A 20,331-nucleotide genomic window follows, 5' to 3' on the forward strand; every position below is an offset into this window, starting at 1 on the left:
TGACTTTCGCGAAGGGGAGTTTCTTAACACCTAAATTTACTTTAAAATGCAGTATTGAAAAATAAAGCATTGCGAAATGAATATATTAAGGGCTTCCTCTTAGGACCTCGTTGCTGGGTTTACCACACTGTTGCTTAACTGCAGAAAATTGCGGCTCAAAAATTCTCCTGCTTTTATATATCTCTATAACGTCACGAATCAACAGAAACTCAAAATTTATATTCGAAAACTATACTCAGAAATAAAGACCGAGATGTCCAGTGTAATCATGAGCTCGTTTAGAAGATTAGATTTAGCAGAAACGGATAGAAATGGAGAGACCTCTATTCCTTCTGTTTATCTGTTTCTGGTGATTCAGCTGCCGAGGAACTGAGTTTTGCGCCTATCTGCCAAACTTCTCCAGAAATTAAACTGGCAGGGTTTCATTATGCTGAAACTCTGCGGCTGCTAAAAAAATAAATTAGTTTAAATCACGAGTGGCCAATGTCAATATCTGATGGTGTGAGGGTGAGGATACTCAGACGTCACACAGTGGACTCCAGAGCACTAACTTCGGCTCTGTGCACGATCGTAACATTGCAGCCTTCCAATCCTCCCTTCTCAAGTGATACAATAATAGGACTGGCTATGTGAAAAGTGGAACTGCTGTTCATGCCGGTGTGTTCATACATTCGGGACCGTTAGATTGGTAAGATTTACCTCGCAGATGGAGGAAGGACTGGAATTAATAATGAAGTAAATTTTAATAAGCGCGGGGATGTGAGTTGATAAAAGCAAATCGGATGTTCTGTCCACAAATCATGTCTGACTGACCTGGTAATTAGTTTTAAGATAAGGAAGTCAATAAAAGATATGCATTAGACGTGCATTTGATACCAACTGCGTGAATGAAGCGCACAGACATTATTGTTTCGGCAAAGTGGGAGCAATGGATTGAATGATACGGTGACGATATAGATACGAGGTTGGACAATGCAGACGAGGTGGTGTGTCGCATAATCGGATAGCTTTTCCTGGATGTGGAGGGGGAAATGTCCCCAGGAAGCATTTCTTCCTAGAATATATGTTCCACACATGTTTGCATTTCGGGGTTGGGTGTGCATCTGTTAAGTATAACATTCTGTGGATGGCAGGGAATTACAGTTGTGGTCAACCCCGAATACAAAGTCACACACCGGCAGATACTGTAAGAATGGGCAAAGAAACGTCAGATAAAATGTGAACAGAAATGAAACTAGAAGATAAAACACAGACTAAATAAGAGAGCGTTAAGTGTGTGTAAGTGCCCAGGCAACTGGGATTTCACGTTAGGTTTACACATGGTAACTCTATCCGGATAACGCAAGAGTGGATGTAGCAAAGCATGGGTAATGGTTGGATTCAGAAATGTCAGCGTGGAATAGAGGAGGTTGCAATGTTTCTAAGACGAGGATTAAGTCAAAAATGGACAATTGCATCATTTGCGTTGACAACACATCAATAGCCATCAGCAGTTCCTGAAGAACTTGCTAATAAATAGTAACCGCATGTCTTTATGAAAGAGGGTTTTCAGATGAACTTAATTCTGGGATAAAATGGGCTGTCTGACCTTCAAACAAAGTGGTGGGGGAGATTCTGACAGAGAATCACGTGGTCATGGTGGGGTTGGCCAGGTGAAGAGAGAAAATTTGTTCTGGTTAACGGATGGCTCAGGCAGGAGATATCGCTTGATATATACACAGTAACAGAAACTGACACAGAGACACACAACACAGAGACATCCACGTTGGTGAAAGTACGCAACGCTATTTCACCCCAATCCGGCACTTATTCAGTTTTGTTGTCCACTCGACATGGGGTCGCCCTGGAGTAATCGCCCTCTGCTCCAATAAAAAAAAACACTGAGCCAAAGATCTTTAGAGCGAATATTCGGAGCGTTTAACGTTCTAAAAAGCCACGAGAAAGAGAAAGAAAACCTGCAACACATGCAGTTGTTGCCAATATTGAATAGACTGAGGAGAGGGCAATGGACTGTGAGCGATCGAATCGTTTTCACAGAGACAAAGTGGATCCATCCGATTCTGTTCATGGTTGTGGCCGAAAATCAGAAGATCCAAGTGGTTTGAGAGACTCGTGTCGGAAGAGGAGCTGAGAAGTCAATGGGAAAGGCAGCCGAATGCGGCAGGAAAATTCTTAGACTGCGGCGAAAATTATAGTTTTTTAAAAAAATTGATTAACAAAGAGCAGTGGTTTAACAGGGCGAACAGGATGTTTGAGCGCGGGAGGTCTGGTATCACGCTGCACAAACTTGATCATCTTATTGACGACTTCGTGAAGTAAAGTGAGAAACCTCGGCATTTAGTCCATGCCGAGAGCAGCGAGGGATTGAGGGAACCACGTCAGGAAGTGAATTTGATTTTGGAGACACTGACAATGTCAGGGCCGTTTCACAGGGAGGCTGCGCCTTCCTTCAATCGCACGTTCTGTGGAATGTATTCCATGTAGCAGCAGTTCCACTGAAGGAAGGGACGTTGCAGTCGACCGCTGTCTCCCACCGCTTGGAAGGCGGAATACGAAAAGAGTATGTTAATCCTTCAGCTGAAGTGATCAGACTGGGAATTGGTGTTTCTGCCTGGTTTTCCAGCGCGAGGTTTTGGAGGACCAGGATTAATCTCCTGCACGTCACGATAAGACAATGAAAAATGGCATCCCTGACTGTCCAGAGTCTCCGGTGTGTGTGCAGGTAGCGAACGGCTGGGGCCGCGTCTGTACTCGGCAAATGGGAAAACCAGGCATTTCACAGAATGGAGCAAGGTGATTCTGACGGAGAGTAACCGGGATGGCGGAGGGAATGAGTTGTTGCATGGAAACAATAAAGTGACCTTTATTGGCTGCTGAAAATTTCAGTCTGAATCAGCAAGTTAGACAAAAGTTAAACCAACAAAATCATCTGAATCATTTTGCGCTTAAAAGTAAAAACAAAATCCCGTTTTGGAAACGATGGTTCAGGAATAAACAGCAACTGCGAATTCTCCCTTTCAATGGTTGGAGGGCGGGAAAAATAAAATGAATGAAGCTGTTTCCGTGATGAGAGCAGGAACGCAGTTACTGTCCGATCCGAAACATTCAGAATTGGATTTAATCACTGACCTGGAATTCCAACGGCTGCTGTGATGGGATAGAAAATCGCTTCTGCCTGGAAAACGGGCTCCAGCGCGGGAAATGGTTTGAAGAGACGAAGTTCTGCCATCCTGCCGGAGAAGTGATGGAGAAACTCGGTACTCGGTGCCGAAATCCAACTGCCTGCGCGTTGCAGAGACAAGCTTCATGTTTATAACAGAGTCCGTTCCCGTGGGACCGACAAAAATCCCGAAGCTTTAACATTACTTCCACTCATCTGAGCAGCGCGTCAACATCTTTCACAATTACGTTTCTGCTCCACGATATACATTCACTAACGGTGAATAATGTTTTAAAGTGAAAACCCTTGAATAATAAAATCATATATTGAACCCATCTCCATCCATTTCAGTGGGAAATTCAGGTCTTCGGTCCTTTGCCGACATCACTGTAACACGTTAAACAGATGCAGGTGCTGTTCCATTATTCTGTGAACAGTCCGCTTCTGCCGGTGTGCCGATTCGGTTCGGCGGGTTTTCCACCTCCTTCGCTCAGTCCGCAAAAAGGCAAACAAATTCGATTCTCTGCAGGATGTTCTGCTCTTAGCAGGTTAAGGAATTTATGAAGGGTTCAGGGGCCGACAACAATAAACAGTGACAATGAAACTGGGTCAGCTTCATGAATTCAATTTCCCTTACCATTTCATTGGGGTGGTTAAACGTTTAATAGGTTCCCCGGACTTGTGTGAGACTTGCCCTGAGTGGTACTGATGTCATTGGAATGGAAAACGAAAGTTTAAAAAAGCTCACAGGCAAGTATAAACCGGACGAGACAAAAATGTGGACTCCCACTGACCCTCTGCAGGGGCGCAGATACAAAGATAAATGTACACGTTCACTGACCATCATCCTCCATTGAGCAGACAGTGAGGCTGACAGACATATTCAAAGTTCACCAGGATGAACAGGAAATTTTAGCCGGCTTCATGATTAATTATGGCCCAGGTGAATCCTCAGTCTGTACACCAAGTCCCAGCTCACTCGTCACACTCATTGATGCCTTTTTTGGACAGTAATCTGCCCACCTACTTCGGAAATATGTTCAGTATCATGATCTCCACAGCTTACTGCGGGAGAGAATTCCACAGATCCATCGGTCACGGAGAGAAGAAACGTCTCCTCATGAACGGCGTGCCCCAATTCACAAAATGCGGTCCTTGATGAAGTATCCTCAGTCACGCGACAAGTCCTGCCTACATTTGACCTGCCGAGACCTTTCGGAACTTTGTACATTTCCAGCAGATCTTATCTCATTCCTCTCACAGTGAATAAATTCATTTCCGACCATGTATCTCCCAACACACAATTCTACCATGAGACTCAAGAGACTGGAGTCTGCTGCAATCTGGAACGAAAGAACATGCTGCTGCAGGAACTGAGCGGATCACCCGGCATTTTTTCAGTTTCTGCCGCAATTTGAATATGTCTGTTTTTTTTTTCAAGCAGGACACGGAGTCTTCATGCGGATACTGTTTCTACATAATCGACAGCTCGGGACTGTGATGATGGGTTCTGGGTGGTTGGGTGGTAAGGGTTTGTTACGTTTTTTTCAAGTCGGATATCTCCAGGGTCTGTTGTGTCCTTGATAATATCCCTTTTCGTCGGCGGAAAGCACGCCACTTTGTTGTGGCAGTTATGCAGATAACGTGGCGATCTGCTGCAATTAATTATCCGGTGATTACAATGGGCAAGAATTAACTCGGTGTTTGAAATATTCTCTAACATAACTCGGGGAGGGTTCAGCCAACTCATGGAGTAAAGAGCACGCTGCTCATCGTCGTTGGTTTAGACATCTTGTTCACATAATCTTGTCGCCGGCTCCATCACCAGAGGAAACCCGTTTTCTTTATTAATCAGTCGCATGGATTCACTTTGGAGCATCCGCAATACTGTACATGTTGCGGATAACACGTTTGTTGAGTTGGTCACCCCGCAAATTTAGGGAAGACAGGGAGTGGCTGACGAACTGGTAAGTCAATGGCAGGAAGGTAGAGCAAGGGTACCCTGCGTCTATCTCCTTCCAGAACAGATATACCACTTTGGATACCGTTGGGGGAGATGGTTCATCGGGAGATGGTACCAGAAGAAAAGATAAAGTCGCTCTGCTGCACAGTAGGGCAGGAAAAAGCGTTGCAGAACTATCTTGGAAGGGGATTCCATGGATGAGGGAACAGGCAGAAGCTTCTGTGGCCGCAAACGGGATAAACGGTTGGTGCGCTCCCTGCCGTGTGCAAGGGTCAGGGATGTCTCGGAGAGGTTGCAGGGCATTCTGCAAGAGGAGGATGAATAGCCAGTTCTCTCGTTGTATGCAGGTACCAACGATGTAAAAAAAAAGAGGTAAGTTCCTAGAAGCCGAATTTTGTGTGCTCGGTGATAGATTAAAATGCGGACGCTCAGAGTTAGTAATGTCAGGATTGCTGCCTGTGACACGTGTTAGTCAGTGAAGGAACAGTAGAATAGTTAGCACCAATATGTGGTTTGATCAGTGGTGCAAGAGGGAGGGTTTAAGAATCTTGGGGCATTGGAACCGGTTCTAGGGGAGATGGGACCTGTACAGACCGGACCGTCCACAGCTCGGCAGGGCTGGGATCAATGTCTGGGAGGGATTGTTTGCTAGCTCCATTGGGGAAAATTTAACCTTATATTGCAAGAGGTGGGAATCCATGCAGAACGACAGAGGGGAACAATGTAGAGACCAAAGCAAGTTAGGAAAGAGAAGAGCAGGCGTGGAATGCAGAAAATTCAAATGCAAAAGACACAAAGATTACGAGACTCTGAAAGGACAATGTATGTCAGGGCACTTCACCTGAATGCCCGTACTATTCAAAAGAAGGTCAGTGAACTTGCGGCACAAATCAGTACAACGGGGTATGATTCAGTGACCACAACAGAAACGTGGTTGCAGTGTGGAAAGGATTTGGCATTAAATATCCAAGGGTATCACGTAATACGGAAGGATCGACAGGAAGGTAAGGGAGGTTGGGTAAGAGTCAGAGCAATAATGAAAGAGGATATTGGTTCTAAGGAACAGAACGTTGAATCGATCTGGGTAAAGATAATGAATAGTAAAGGGAAATAAATCACTGGTGGGAGTTCTCTGTGGGCTACCAAATAATAATATTGCAGTGGCACAGGCATTAAACCAAGAAATATCTGACGCATGTAAGAATGGGTTGGCACTTGGGATGGGGGCGGGGTTAAATTGCAGAGAGATTAGTAGAATCAAGTTGGTCGAAGCAGTCTTGAGGAGGACTTCATGGAATGCATCCATGATAGCTTTCTTGTACAGCATGCTAGTGAGTCTACAAGGTAACATGATTACTTAGATCTGGTCAGGTAGAAAAAGAGATAGGTAAAATTAACGGTGAAATATTTGGAGATCCTGTTGGAAAGAGCGATCATAGTATTACTGAATCTCTCATACAAATGGAGGGTGCAATCATTCGACCGAAAACCAGTGTATTATGCCTAAACCAGGGAGAAGAAAACGGATTGAGAGAAGGGTTGACTAGCGCAGACTGGGAGCACAGGCTATGTGGTGGAGCAGTCAAGAACAGTGGAAGACTTCCAAAGAGATGTTTCAGTGTTCAACTAAAGTATATTCCAGGTAAAAGCAAGGAGAGGAATGGAGGCGACAGCCAGCCTTGGATAACGAAGGAAATAAAGGAAGACATCAAACTCAAAGCTCATGCACACAAAGTCGCCAGGAGTAGTAGGAAACCTTCTAAAAAAAGAACTACTGAGCAAGCAATAAAGAAAGGGAAGTTAAATCAGAAAAGTCAGCTGCAGAAAATATAAAAACAAATATTAAAAGTTTTTAAAATAATTATTTAACGTAGAAAGGATGGCTAAAGTGAACGTAGGTGTCTTCGAAGACGAAAACGGGGAATTAATATTGGGTGATGCGAGAATAGCGGATGCTTTGAACGACAACATTTTGTCGCTCTTCACGGTAGAGGACACGTCTGACATGCCAAAGAGGGATGTTATGGATGCAATGGAAGGTAAGGACCTCGACCGCTTTCACTAAAGAGGTCGTGCTGAGAAAACCTGTGGGCGTAAATCTAGATAATTTCCCTGGTCCTGATGGAATGCATCCCAATGTCCTGCAGAGAGATATATGCAGGTTAAGTGAGTGGGCAAGCGTCTGGCAGATGGAGTAAAATGTTGGAAAATGCGAGGTCATCCATTTTGGAAGGAAAATAGAAGATAAGATCAGTTTTTTATTCAAAATCTGAACGATTGCAACATGCAGTTGTGCGGAGGGACTTGCGAGTATTTGTGCATGAACTGCAAAATGTTGGTTTGCAGGTGCAACAAGCTGTCAAGGAGGCAAATGGAATGTTGGCCTCCCTTGCCAGAAGGATTGAATTTAAGAGCAGGGAGGTTATACTGCAAATGTACAGGTTACTGGTGATGCCGTAGCTGGAGTACAGTGTACAGTCCTTGTCTTCTTACTTGAGAAGTGGTGCAGAGGAGGTTCACCAGGTTGAATTCGGAGATGAGGGGACTGGGCATTGAGGAGCGATTGATTCGCCTGTGATTATACTCGCTTGAATTGAGAAGAATGAGAAACATGCAACATTATGAAAGGGATAAATAAGACAGAGGCAGGGATGTCGTTTCCACTAGTAGGTGAGACTAGAACAAAGGGATATGGCCGCAAGATTCGGCGGAATAGATTTAGAACGGTTGTGCGGAGGATGGTGATAGCGGATAGGTTCAGAAGAGACGTGAGTGGTACGTTTTTTACTGAGAGAGTGGTGGATGCCTGGAATGCGTTGCCTGATAGGGTGCTGGAGGCAAATTCAATGGGGGCTTTTAATTTTTTTTAAATTTTATTTACAGCGTGGTAACAGGTCCTTCCGGCCCAACAAGTCCGCGCCGCCCATTTTAAACCAATTAACCTACCCGTACGTCTTTAGAATGTGGGAAGAAACCGGAGCACCTGGTTTAAAGAGGGGCTTGAATGGGCACATAAATTAGAGGGAAATAGAGGGATATGTGAATTCTGTAGGTAGGAGGGATTAACTATGTCTGCACAACATTGTGGTCCGAAGAGCCTGCAGGTTGTTGTATTGTTCTATGTTCTGTGAACTGCTTTTCCCAGAGAGAAGTAAATCTGTGCAGTTCTCTGACCAGTGATACAGTGGAGGCTACCTCATTAAATACATTTAAGACACAATTACATAGGTATTAGCACAGTAGGGGAATTAAGGCTGATGTGGAAAATGCAGGTAGGTGGAACTGAGTCCTCGGTAAGATCAGCCATGATTTTATTGAATGATTGAGCAGGCTAGATGGGAAAAGTGGCCTTCTCCTGCTCCTACTTCTTATATTCTTATATTCTTGTCAGGTGCAAGGACCACGACAAGGTAGATTGGGAGGTCAGGATTCCATTTTATCGTACTAGTGCTCCGTTCAATGGCCGTAGCCCCTCCTCTACTCTCTTTACACACATGACTGTGTGGCTAAACACACCTCCAGAGCCAGCAACAAATTCGCTGATGATGCCACTGTTGTTCATCGAATCGCAGGTGGAGGCGACTCAGCTGACCCACGTGAAATAGGTCACCTGCAACAAACTTTCTCTCAACCTCAGCAAAACTAAAGAGTTGATTGTTGACCAGGAATGGGAAAGGAGGCTGAACATGCGCCAGACTTCATTGGGGAATCGGCGGTGGAAAGAGTCAACAGCTTTAAATCCCTGGGCATTAACATTTCGGATGAGCTGTCCTGGGCCCAGCAGGTACAGTAGATGCAATTACAATGAAACGCGCCAGTGTATTTAATGACTTGGAACGTGAAGGAGGTTCAGCTTCTCACCGAGCAGTCTGACAAATTTGTTCAGGTGTGCTGTTGTAAGTGTCGTGACTGGTTGCATCAAAGTCTGGTCCGGCAATTAGAATGCGCAGGAACGTAAGAAGCTGCAGAGATAAGTGGACTCAGCCCTCCACATACCTCCCCATCATCGGTAGTAGCTACAGGAGGTGTTGCCGAAAGAAGGCAACATCCTGCATCAACAATCCCCACTATCCGGGCCATGGCATCTTCACGCAGCTGCCCTCAGGCAGGAGGTACAGAATCCCCACACCATCGGGTTCAAGAACAGCAACATCTCTTCAACCATTTGGTTCTTTAACCAACCAGCAACCCAAATCACTACAGTTTAGCAACACTATGACCACTTTGAACACGTTGCACTAAAATAGACTTGTTTTGGACAGACTGTGTTTTATTGAAAAAATGTATAATTTGTGATTAATTTATGCTTTTCTTGTGAATGTTGTGTACTTGGTGCCATGTGTTTGTGATGCTGCTGCAAGAAATATTTCCATTGCTCCTGTGCATACACGTGCTCTTGTATCTGCCACCACTTTGCCTTTGACTTCTTACAGAGGGGTGGAAGCTGTCCTTGAGCCTGGTGGTTCGTGCTCTCAGGCTTTTGTATGTTCTCGCCGATGGGGCATATGAGAAAATGTCGGGGGTGGGTGGGTGAGAGAGAGGGAGACGGGGAGAGCAGTAATTAAGAGAGAGAGAGAGAGAGCGAGAGAGAGAGAGAGTGATTGTGCAGACACTTTGACACTGAAACTCCATTTTACTTCAACTTTTTTCACCTCTGCAGTCCCAACCCACTGCTCCCCACACCTCCACTCACAGTTCGCACTCCGAACTATCACTGATTACCATCGCCCCGTTGCTCTCGAAAACCACCGTGGACAAATCGGTGTGTTTTCCCCGGGACACCCACAACCCTGGCTGACATCCCAGACATCATTGTGGCCCAACACCCGGTTCCACAAGTTCACCTGTACAGCTTTCACACAAAGGACGTCTCCGCGTCAAAGCCACCCCGACTGGTCCTGCTCCTGCCCCAGGATGACCACCCCATCACCCCTCAACTTCTGACCCTGCCTGGCCATCTAACACAGGCTCCGTCTGCCATCTGCCCACAGAGTGACCCATCCCTTCTCCAACTCCCAGCTTACGCAGACGTTACGGAGCAGCGGGCCAGGCTCCGGCAGCTCGAAGGGGATCTTCTGGACAACCAGCTCCAACTGGAAGCTCTGTGGTACTTGTTCTCAGAGAAGTAGCTGGTTGGTGTTGTCGGGCGTGGCGTAGGAGAAGAGGTCGTGGTTGCGTGTCAGCTAGGTGGCCGAGCGCGGGCACAGGCTGAAGGCCCTCAACTCGGGTAAACGGCTCGGCAGCAGTTTCACGTAGGAGGGCAATCCGCATAATCCTGGTCGGTTTTGAGTTGGATAAGAATGAAGGTAGATCCTGAATTGAATGCGGAAAGACCAGGTGATCGTGGAGTTAAATAATAATCCTGCACACAAATGTACGGCAAACCGTGTGTTCTGGTTCAATTTGAGATCAACATACAATGTTAAGTCCTCACGCGACGGTCAATGTGACGCTTGAAAATAAATAATTATTACTTTATGAGGAAGGAATGCAAGCGCGCGTGGATTCGCCTGAGGTCAATAAAGGATTGATGATGATAAAGGTCACACATTAACTTCGCTTTTCGTTTTACTGCCGGCAACTTCGCCATCATCAGCAGCGCTGCGGTACGTTATTTTGGAAGTTCCGGAATTCACGTACCAAACCTCACATTCTGGGGATGTTATAGGAAACGCGAACACCCGGAGGAAACTCACGTGGCTCCAGCATCAGGATTCGCATTCCATCTCGAACAGAGAATCAGTAGCTGACCCACTTCCCCGCACCTCATGCACGAAGCGCGGGAACACTCACTCACCCGCCCTCACCAGTGTGAATGAGACCCGAAATAAACACTTTACAACCAGGAATTGCCGCACAATAACGTTTCACATGGACTCAGGGGCACACACAGATGGAAAAAAAATCATTTCGTGAAATCCTTTCACGGACTGACAGTCTCAAATACAATACACCATCTGACACACAGAGACTCAAATAAGCGCGCGCGAAAACACACACGCATCTTCTACTGCTGTTGTCAATCTCTTCCTCACTGTGTCCTATTTTACAGCGAGTGTGTTCATATCATCTCTTCCATCTCCCTCACACAAAGTTGGAGTCGATTGGGCTCAATCACATTTTACACCTGAAACGTCATTTCGTTCTGCTGCTGGAATCATCTGTTTCCCAACAGCGAGCTGACGGCACCCATTAACCACAACTGGTTTCGCATCCAGGTGCTGAGCAGGATTCAGCCCCTTTAACTGGAGATTCACCTTGAACGCGATAACAGCGCGGACCCAGTGCTCAGGGAACATACTAAACTGATGTGTGAGTGTCCTCAGCGCAGTGAGGCCGTCGCCGCCTCTCCTTGTTCTGTCAGGGTGACGGCCTGTGAGTGTCATCAGAGGTCTTCAAACGGCAGCAATATTCACGGTTGTTGCACCACAATCAGCTGCACCTGTTGTTAAAGTGAACAATAGTCTCAACCCTCCCAGGCTGGGAAATGAAAGAACACAAGAGATTGAACGTGAATAACTTCCAAAGTTGATGCCTCCACCCAGTCTGGATGTTGTGTTTATGAGAACCGACTGACGGTTGAAATTGCAGTTTCATCAAAGAAACGCCAGTCTTCAGAGATGGTCGAGTATCACATGATTCACTGTGACACCTCACCTTCACTGACAGATCTCTCATCTCTCTCAAGCAGCGTCATTGCGCCCCAAAATAAAACCGGAAAACCCCACACAATTATCTTCCTTAACCGTGTTTCTCAATCACTTGGAATGGCGGCAGGGCAGGCAGAAGGGCGGCTGATGATGGTGGGTATTGGTGGGATTGGAAGCAGAACAGCACCGCGAGTTCGAGGACAGACTGACCAGCACTGTGTCCACAGTAAAGTTGTGGAGTGGGGTGTATGAACACAGCCCGGGACACAGTGACAACTAAATGCATAGAGTTGGAGCGGCAACTCGGAAATTCGGCCCGTCCGGACAACAAATGGATGTCCACTGAGTCCGGGCGGTTGGTCAGTCGGTATCGTGTTGGTTGTCTGCATTCAGTTACAGAGAGCGACAGAACAGCCTGTGTGTTCCTTTCACCCCGATCTGCGACTGACAGTGGAGGTCTCTTCTGATTGCGCCCGTCCTTTGATTTAACTCATCCTTAATGACATCGTCGCTGAGTACAGTCCAATCCCAGTCGGATTACCTTCTGCAGGACTGAACGCTTCACATAAAGTGACAGGGAGCAAGAACAGGAGTTGCTGAAGGGAAGGTTATCAAAGTGAATTTGCAGCCAGCATTAATTTCGCTGAGCAAAGGATAACCCAGCGAGTCTGTGAAGGGACGAGTCCCGAGTCACTGTGTGAGCTGCACCGACGTTGTACAGTTCATTAAAGAGAGTCACTGGCAGGCAGCTCCCTGGCACGGCTGCTGCGGGGAACGGCAGCTTCTCCGCGGGCAGTGACAGGATCAGAGAGCGGACATCCTGCGCTGTTGCTGAGACAATACCGGCGGTTCCTGCCTCGTGCATTCCGCTGTTCGGGCGGCGATGCGCTGTTATTTTATTGAAGATAAATACCCAGAGATCCCGTTTACATTCTAACGCATGTTGACCTGTCGAGAAGGTTCAGCTCGAAATGCACCGACTGGTTCCATGTACATTCAGCGAGTGGGAGTGTGTCAAGAGAAAGTCTGCTGGTGACAGAGGAAATTGAAACCCTGGGAGAAGCGGCCGCCGTAAATTCAGCAAAAGGAGAACGTTTTATCCGCAGGAGCTGCTGAAAGTCAAATGTATAAACTACGGCCTGCGGTGACTCGGATTTGAACGGAGGTTACTGCGACCACAAGGCAGAGTACTAACCACTATATGTTCACGGCCCCACACTTCAGCTGTGTGCTTTCTGCACTGTAGAATTCTCTGATACGGTGTAAATCATCCACGGACACTCCGATGACCAACAGTAAAACAGCGGTTCGCAGTGCCCGGGTGCCAGTGCTCTTCCCTCCCCCCTTGTATTGCCCTTGTGTGTTTCCACCTGTCAGCACAGTCTCCTTCTCCCAAATCCATCCATCGATCACTCTCCCCACCTGTCTCCATCTGCCCATTGTCCCTCAATCCACCTTGCTTCTCCTTTCACGATGTACACCTTTCCTTGTGTTCCACAGACGCTGCGTGACCCGCTTAATTCCTCTCGCAATCTGTTTGTTTCCTGCTCCATGTTCCATCGTCTGCAGTACCCTGTGGCTCCCGTTTCGACAGTGAGCGACATTCAGTTGTGAATCTGTTTATTGTGTGGATGTCTCTTTCCAAACCACTGCAGTGAAAGCCGGAAAGGAAGGCACCGTTGGTTTCACTCATGGCGAAGGAAGATGTGATACCTTCTGTGGGTTCTGACAGTTGTTCTTTTGCAGCTCTTTGATTTCAACCTTTAACTCCCATGATGCATCAGGGAATTCCCACTGTGCAGGTGTGGTACAAACCTGAACTACTGGAGGTACTCAGCGGGTCAGGTAGAACATGATGTGGCAGTGGACTGATCGGCTTTAATGCCGCGACGCTGCATCAGGACTGAAATTTTATTCGTGTGGATCAGTCGGGATAAAACGGTGAGCGAGCTGCAGTAAGGCAGAAGATGGGAGGTTATAGGTGGAATCAGGTGAGGAGGTGGATGACAGGCAGATAGAGCCAGGTAGGGGGAATGGTGAGTGGAGGGAGAGTCAGAGGCTTGAAGCTGATCCGTTGACACGACAAGCTGCTGCAAATTCCGGAATCTGATAGTCAAGGAGGGTGATAAGTGGAACCAGATAGGAGAGCGATAATGGGCAGAAGGAATCCGGTGGAGAAGGGGAAATAAACTGATTAACGTACGAACTCACGAAAGGAGATTGAGAGGGTATGTATGTCTCAGAAGGAGAGAAAAATTGAACGCAGCTGCTGCTGTTCAGCTGAAATTACCGAATGCATTTTCCTGACATTGGTCTGCAGACGGCACAGGCGGAATATGTGGCGCTGTCCTTCCAAATTACGTTTGGCCTCGATCTGGCGGTGGAGAAGGTCGAGGGCAGACAGGTGCCTGCGGAATGCAGGAAGGGCTGAGGACGGGAAGATGTGAATGGTTGTGCGATGCCGCTGCACCAGGCGGAAATGACGGAGGTGACATGCCGGATGCAGAGGCTGGCAGCGTGAAAGCGAAGGAACAATGAAAGTCTATTCCTGTTCTTTCTGCGGGAGAGCTGGGCTGGGAGCAGAAGTGCGGGAAATGGAGGAGATGCAGGTCAGGACTGTCAATCACAGGAGAGCAAAAGCCACTTTACTGACAAATGAGGACTTTTCAGAAGTCGTGGAACAGAGAAGTCTCATCTCGAGAACAGATGCGGCGGAGGCGGAGAAAGCGTGATACTGATGGCGCCCTTACAAGGAACAGGTGGAGACAGAGATCCAGGAAGGGAAAGAGTTGTTCGAAATTTTCCAAGTGAATTTAAGGGCAGCGTGGAACTTAGCCGCGAAGTTGATAAATTACGGAGTTAAGCACGAGTGGAGGAGGCAGCACCAAAGCAGTTGTGGATGTAGCGCGGAGAGGCTCGGGGAATGGTGCCGGAGTAGGATTGGAACATTGACTGTTCAATGGAGCCAACGAATCTGCAGGCGTAGCTTGGACCCATGCGAGTGATTTGTAGCAAGTGGGAGGAATGAAGGAGACGTTGTTCAGTTAAAAACATGTTCTGACTGGTGGTTCAGAGTGTTAGTGGGTGGTAAATGCTTGGATATTGTGATGTTCATCAGGGATCTGAACTGTGACCTCTGCTATTTGTCTCACACACACAGACACACGCGCGCGATTATACACACACACAGACATATACACACTTCACCACACACACACACAACACACACACACACACACACACACACACACACACACTACACGCACACAAATAAATATATAAAGTTTTACATTTCTATAAATTTTATATGCATTTGAAGTAAACAGCGAGATTTAGACAATTTGCTGGTGTGGCCGGAGACACGGCAGATGAAGTTTAATCCAGCCAAATGTGAAATGTTGGACTTTATATAATTAAATGTAAAGGGGAGTTACACAGTTAACGGCACGGGCCACAACAGCGTTGATGTGCAGAGGGATCTTAGGATCCAAGTCCATAGCTCCCTCAAAATGGCCGCAGGAGCCGTTACGATGGTAAAGAAGGCGTCTGGCCTTAAGTGTCCTTAAAGCGGCTCTGAGAGAGGCATATGAAAATGCAGTGAGTGGAGAACTATCATCCATGCGCAGGCAGGAGGGATTAGTTCGGCACAACATCATGGGCGAAGGGCACTTTCCAGTGCTGTATTGTACAGTGTTCCATGTTGTATGTATGTTGCAGAATAAGCGGAGGACTTTAAGTCCATGCTGATACGGGATGCTGTTGTATCAGGACTGCACGGCCCTGGAGAATATGAGGCGGTGGGGCCTGGGAATTAGAAGTTGTTAATGTGGTGGAGACCATGCGAGGTAACGCGGATGGAGGTTGGAAGGGACAGGACAAGTGGGACAATATGGAGTCCTGGTGTGAGGACGTTATTTCAGAGGAACGGTCAGGGAAAATCCACCTACCAGGGCGGTGCTCTTTGTGGAACTTGGATCCACAAGAGGGTGTGCCAGCGTCTTTACATTTCCTCGAAGGTTAAGCAGATTCGGCTATCTACGAAGACCGTAACAAACTTCAACGAACGTACAGTTGAAAGTATCCTGACTGGTTGCATCAGTGCTCTGGCATAGCAATTCGAAGTGCGGCAGGAACTGTAGGAAGATGCAGAGTGCAGTGGACTAGGCCAATATATGTTTTTTTCCTTGTGAATTATGATGCGAAATGCCTGTGAATGCTGCTGCAATTTCTTTTCATTCCACGTTCGTGTATATTGACTTGCACATGACACTAAACTCGACTTTGAAAGATGTCATGTTTTTCTCTGCGTTACAATGAAAGTTTGTTTTTGTTTGCCGATTGAACAGAAGTTGTGAGATGTCCACTTATTGCCAAGACAACTGGATATATTGGAATCTGTTTGATGTCAAGGGAACTGGATATAACAAAATCCCGGCACTGCAGCGCAGCTAGAAGAGCTGCTGCCTCACAGCGCCAGGGAACCGAGTTCAGTCCTGATATTGGTACCGCCTGTGTGGAGTTTTCCCGTTCTCCACGTGGCAGTATGGGTTTCCTCCAGGTGAAAAGAGTTTGCGAGTTAATCTGTTGATTTACTTTGGCTTTATGGTGCTGAGGTTAGTCTTTCCACTGATGGAAATTTCTGCCAATTTCTGTGTTCAAATTTGCTGAATAACAAGAGACGGACGCATTTAGGTTGGAAGCCGCAGCTGGGGAGACATGATGTCAGATGCCGGGTCATTCTGGCACTCCCTTATCCTCCGTAACTCCCCCACCCCATTTATACGTTGATCTGGAAGGTAAATGCTAGCTTGTCGTAATCGAGCCTGGATAACACACATCATAAAATTGTGGTCAGAATTGACATTAGTTGCGTTTGTTTTGCATACATTTTCCTACAATGTATTACTGAATCACCTCTTTCAAACTGTGCAATTAAATGCGACCTACTGACACTTAATTATATTTCATCAAATGTGCTTCTGAGAAATCATGCTTGTGAGGAAAGCCCTCGAATAACATCGAGGTTCAGATGTCTCCATTGGAGGGGAAGTGGGCGGTGAGATTTAGTTTTTCTAGCCCCCGACGTGGCGGGAGGTGAGGACGGTACAGAGATATCAATTATTTTTTCTTAGGATCTGCGGTATCACATCTTTTAGCGGCTCAGCTCTCTGTAGCCGTTGCACAAGACCTCGATTTACTGTGGACATTCCTGAACACATTGAATGTATGATTGATCTGGAGCACGATAAAATGACTTTGTTCTCCAATGAATCTAATCAAACAGAAAGATTTAAACTGCACTTTTGTGGGGAACGTTTGAAATTACAACACATTGTAAGTAGATTCGGCCAAACTCCCTTTGTCCGTATCTCATATTCCCATGGAGAGTGGGGCAGAGAGAACGTGAAAATAATGATTGATGCTGGGAAGTGCTCACTTTCTAACAGTATTTAATTGATTTTGCAGTAAGAGTAAATTGATGTGTCACCACAATTCTCAACTGCTCCCCAAACTTAGTCTGTGTCACAGCATAAATGCACGTGTTTGTGCAGCAACTCAGAAGCTGGAGCATGAAACCTATTTCAGTTTCAAAAGCGGGGAGATAAACTAAATTATACTCCATATTCCACAATCTGTTCCATATAGAATAAACTGTAAACTACTGATCATAACAGGATGAAATATCCAGAGATGACAAACAACAATACTTATAGATTTCCTTCTGCTCTGCATCTCTCGGTCCTCTGGGAGTCTTCCCGCTATTCTGACCCGGAGTCTTCTGCGGGCTCTGCTGGCCAGTAATATGTGTCTGACTGTTAAAGCGCTGAAAAGCAGTAATTAAAACAAACGGGACACATGGAGTGAGAAGATAATGAAGAAACTCCACTGTTATCCAGGTTACTCAGGTTATAACACGGACATCCATGTAACAAAACCAAGGTAAATTCGACATCCTGGACCAAGGTGTGCACATGAAATACCAGAAGACATTCTTTTTCTGCTCAGCCCAGTCACTGTTCCCAGAACTTCAGCCGCCGTTTTCTCAGTGGAAGACAGTGATTTCATCTTTTGGCAACGAATGGTAACAAATTGGTCAAAGGTGAACGTGACTGTGAAACAGACAGAACAATCCATGACAGCGTGAAGCAGGACAGAGTGGAAATTACACATGGGGATGGTCTTCACAAAAAGCATGCTGTGAACAATTGGAATTTGTCTGAACATTAGACCAAAGATAACAACCAGCAGATCCGCCGCTGCCATGGCCACCAGGTAGTGGGTGACACAAATGGGGAGACCGAACTTTCCCCCAGACAGGACTACAATCGTCACCACGTTCACTGCGAGAAAAACTAAAGAGAAAAATTAACAGGACAGACTGAAAACAATGTCAGCATGTTTGTGTAGTCGAAGAATAATCCTCTGGAATCAGAGCTTCCTGTGACAGAATTCCTTCATGATGCAGACATTTGTATGATGAGGAAGATTCTGAAGCTGATATTATGGTCGTATAATTCCAAATCTCAGATTCTGTTGCCCACTATCAAATCGAATGCAACAGTAGGTTCCGCTGCTGATGCATACAAGCTTGAAATGAGGGAATCAGAATTAGTTTGTTTTTATGAGGGAAAGATTTTTGAGGTAACCACGCACCGAAAATTACTCCAAACCTTTAAATATTGTTGTGTAATTTGACTTGCTCCATATATCCAGGCAGATCATCACAAACATACATTCAAATTGCTATTGATGAGTGTGGATTAAAAAGATCTTCTCAGCTGGTTGGTACAAACATAGATTTCCGACAACTGTTGGGGATTTTATTGTCATTTTCTACCTTTATCCAGACCATATCTACTTTGGATGATGCAACCCTTGCGGACAGTATGTTGGATACCTGGCTCAATTAATTTGACATGGAACATTAAAGCTATTGAAATTAGATTAGAGATCCACGAGGTGAAGAACGGTTGTATCAATAAGGTGATCCAAGCTTCAATGTATTCAAGTCACAATAAACACAAACAATTGCATGGAGATGGAGATGGAGGTGGAACAGAGACAGTTGCAGTCCCCCCACAAAGTATTTCCCAGCCGTGCCGACTGGTGTGGTCGCCTGTTCTATTCAAACATACAACTAGAAAACATTCCATAAAACGACAAAGAGAAAGGCAGTTAAGTAAATCTAGAACTAAAACTGCAAAAACACAGTGTTCACTGCAGGGCAGGAAGTACCCGAGTCCACTGGCACCACTTGTGACTGGTACTCGATCACGGTGATCATTGTCAGTCACCCACTTCCCTTCTGAAATGATCCACGCCGTCCACTTCCCTGTTCCTGACCATGTTCAATGCTCCAGTCCACACACAAACACACCCGTCAGGTCGTATGCAACGGTTCAGTGCAAGCATGCATTGAAAACCAACAATGGTTGACGTCCGTCAAATCAGATTGCACTGCGAAAAAGATTGACGTGTTTATTTGCTGGTTCTTTGCCGCTCGCCAATGAACGTGTGGATATAACGATCAGAGTAAGGAGCGGCGGCGCGTTAACAGACTCACAGCCAGAGCAAGTACCGGATGAATCGCATCGACATATATCGGGAATTCAGTTAAGGATAATACACAGCACAGTAAAGCGATTTACAGACTTAGGAGGGATACGAAGAACAGCCAGAATACGACAGTATCTATACGCAAGACCATAAAAGAGCTCATGTATCTCGAAATCGAAATACATCTTCTTGCTTTTGTGGAGATAATTGCTGGTGGCCATGATTTCCTTACACTCCTACTGCGAATTAATAGAGAACACGTCGCCAAATGGGAGGAGGTTTTGTTCTGCACACGTTCATTGGGCTTTGTTGCAGTAGTGCAGAAGGTCACAGACAGATTTATCAGTGTAGGAGTGGGGTGGTGAATTAGTGTTGCGGCAACTGGAAGTTCAGCATTACCCCTGCGGACTGAAAGCAGATGCTCTGCAAAGCGATCAACCACTTTGCGTCTGGTTTCTCTCATGTCAATTCCGAATGCAGTACACTGGATTGGAAGGTTGACTCCCCACTTCGCCAGACAGACGATTTGGACCCCTGAATGTTGGACTATTTGTTGACCACCCAGAACCGGTGAATCGACAAAATGGAAGATTCTTTAATTTAGCTGGATTTTCCAAATATTTTTCGCAGCCACGCATTCTCCACCCAGTGTCCCACTTTTCTCTTGGAGTGTTGCCGTTCCCCCCATGGTCTCCTTATTATTACGGACAATGCCCACAGGAGGGGCCGAAATAGCTCAGCTGGGAGAGCGTAAGACTGAAGATCTAAAGGTCCCTGGTTCAATCCCGGGTTTTGGCAGATTTTATATCTTCTTTGATTCTCACTACCTCACTGAAAAATCTGCGCGGAAGATTTGTCAGTGGGCTGATACCTGCGTTCACAAAAGAACTTACAGTTTCAATGACGTGACGGCGATTTCTTTTTTTTAATCTCAAATCGTAACTTCCATCCGTAATCGGTGCGAAGTTTCAGAGCTGGAGTGTCCTCTCCTGCGATTCGAC

General features: G+C 46.2%; 1 non-coding gene across 1 annotated transcript; it reads left to right on the plus strand.

The window, feature by feature from the left end:
- The first annotated feature begins 20,055 nt into the window (after positions 1-20,055).
- trnaf-gaa (transfer RNA phenylalanine (anticodon GAA)) lies at positions 20,056-20,128 on the plus strand. The gene has a single exon. It is a non-coding gene; the product is annotated as a tRNA-Phe (tRNA).
- Positions 20,129-20,331: the final 203 nt, after the last annotated feature.

The sequence above is a fragment of the Pristis pectinata genome, chromosome 20 (assembly GCF_009764475.1).
Source record: "Pristis pectinata isolate sPriPec2 chromosome 20, sPriPec2.1.pri, whole genome shotgun sequence".
Classification (NCBI taxonomy): domain Eukaryota; kingdom Metazoa; phylum Chordata; class Chondrichthyes; order Rhinopristiformes; family Pristidae; genus Pristis; species Pristis pectinata.